This window comes from Phoenix dactylifera, chromosome 6 (assembly GCF_051530095.1).
Source record: "Phoenix dactylifera cultivar Ajwa chromosome 6, Ajwa_hap1_PhDact_Kaust_v1.1, whole genome shotgun sequence".
Classification (NCBI taxonomy): Eukaryota; Viridiplantae; Streptophyta; class Magnoliopsida; order Arecales; family Arecaceae; genus Phoenix; species Phoenix dactylifera.
In genome coordinates, this window is record NC_143195.1 from 15,614,871 (window position 1) to 15,617,380 (window position 2,510).

Below are 2,510 nucleotides of genomic sequence, written 5' to 3' on the forward strand. Positions count from 1 at the left end.
CAATCCTACTCCAACTAGAATTTCCAGTCCTAATCCAATTAGGACTCTAGGAATCCTACCCGAAGTAGGATTTGTGTTTAAGTCCAATTAATTAATTCCCTTTGTTCCTTCTTCAACTTCTTATCAATCAAATTGATTACTTGTGATTCCTAATCACGATTTCAACCATCGGATCGGTCAATACTTCTAGTGTGTGTGACCCCATAGGTTCTATTCTGACTGGTAGTGAGATATATTATGATCTCTATCACAATATCATTGAAAACTCCTTTCAATGGGTTGGAACGATTCCAACTCAACTCGTTAGGGTTTATCGATCATCAAGATAATCCCTATGAGTCCCACCATCCACCAGTGACACCTAGCAGCATGTAGTGGCTACCCAGTAGAATGGAATGATGAACCTCTAGGTGCAGTTAACATGTGATACAGTCCTACTATCGTGGATCCCTACAGGACGGAGGTCATGGACAACTCGTCAAACCCCATCGTCTGTCATATGTCAAGATTTATTCGACTCGAGTTCGCTAATGAAAAAACTCTTTTTCCACTTTATATTACTGCCCTGGCCAAGGTCTTAGAACTTAGTCTAACAAATCACATAGGATCACTCCTCTTCTATCAAGGTCGATAGATTCCTTATAGGTGCATACCCTACTCCTACAGCGAACTTACTGCAGCCAATCTACACTGCATGGACCCATATGGCTAGAGACCATGTATGTGTGCAGTCAAACTACAATAACCTCACTGTGAGTAGCCGAAGCACCGCAGGTCAAAGGACCAGTCACACTACTGCAACATCAAGCAAGTCACTGACGAGTGGATAGACATCCAAGTGACTTCTTGTTTTGGTCACGCTCAGTACCCTTGTTCTCTAACAAGCACCTGCACTATCACTTCAGTGTCCCTACATTGTGGACTCAAGTCTCGTCCATCCAGAAGGAAAGTGATCTGTGCACTGATCGGATCGATCACCGTCCTCGTGATGATCCATTGATCAGGAGCATTTAGAAATTAATCACCAATGATACATGGCTCAAATTCTCAACTCTTGAGAATATGTATCATCATCTTATTAATTTCTTGGACGATTCATAGACACATAAACAATATGAATGAAAAGATGCCTTTTATTTATTCAATAATAAATAGTCAAGTACAAAATTATGTCCCTAGAATCAACAATGTGTCAGCCAAATTGGCTTCTAGGGCATACATCTAACAGATGGTTCTTCCATCCAGGGTTGTAAGTGCCCGAAAAAGGATTATTGAAAGATTTTTGATATATATTCATAACATTGGCTTGATCGTGCAAGACTTCCTTGAATGCAGGTATTGTGGGGCAATCAGTGGTGAGATGGCCAGGCATCTCGCAAATCCTACAACACTCGTTGTTATGCTCTACGGTCTTGACGGGTTCAATCCTTCTAAGTTCAATTTCCTCTACCTTCCTAGTAAGGGCTGCCATTTTAGCCTGAATATCATCTTGAGTACTAAGGTTATAAAGGCCCCCATGTCCAATGTTAGTAGGCTTAGGCAAAGGTTTATTCACTCTATCCCCTGTATCCCATAATTGTGCAGTCTCTGCGAGAGAGTCTAAATAGTCCCATGCCTCATCGGGTTGCTTTTCCAGAAATAGACCATTGCACATAGTCTCTATAAATTGTTTCAACTGTGAAGACAACCCTTCGTAAAAGAAACTAATGGTTCTCCATGTTTCAAACTCATGATGAGGACAAGAGAGAAGCAAATCTTTAAATCTCTCCCAGCATTCATAAAATGTTTCATGGTCTTTTTGCTGGAAATTACTAATGTGCCTTTTCAAAAAATTAGTCCTTTGTGCAGGAAAGAATTTTTTCAAGAATTCTCTTTGCATATCCTGCCATGTTCCTAGCGATCTAGGTCTCAAGGAGTTAAGCCATGTTTTGGCTTTATCCTTTAAGGAAAAAGGAAACAAGGTCAATTTAAGGACATCTTCCGATACATTTGGCACTCTAAATGTGATGCTAATTTCCTCAAAATCCTTAAGGTGAAGATAAGGGTTCTCAGATTCTATTCCATGATACTTGGGCAGCAATTGAATTACTCCTGGTTTGATTTCAAAGTGTCCTACATTTTCAGGAATAATCATGCATGAAGGTTGACTAGTCCTAGTGGGATGTAAGTATTGTCGAAGTGTCATAACTGGGGGTCTACCTTCATTACCATGGTGACTTCCTACATCATCATCAGCCATCTCACCAGATCTGAGATTTTGCGAAAAAATTTCAATAATGTGATCTAAGGAATTGTCAAAAGGTTGTCGACTCAGACGTCCAGTGTTGTCCCTATTCCAACCTAGCATACAAAATTTTAGAGTTTATTTATTTGTTTATTTTTTTTTATTTAAATGATTACCCTTGATCTTTTCTTAAAGTTCTTATCAATTTTCAAGTAGCAACAAGGGTTAATGAGATATGATGATAATAAAATTCTGATTCTAAAAAAAAATTAAACACAGAAAATTC

General features: G+C 39.0%; 1 non-coding gene across 1 annotated transcript; it reads left to right on the forward strand.

Annotated features, from left to right (window-relative positions):
- The first annotated feature begins 1,724 nt into the window (after positions 1-1,724).
- On the forward strand, positions 1,725-1,833 carry LOC148703744 (small nucleolar RNA R71). Its single transcript, XR_016395818.1, has one exon. It is a non-coding gene; the product is annotated as a small nucleolar RNA R71 (small nucleolar RNA).
- The last annotated feature ends 677 nt before the right edge of the window (positions 1,834-2,510 follow it).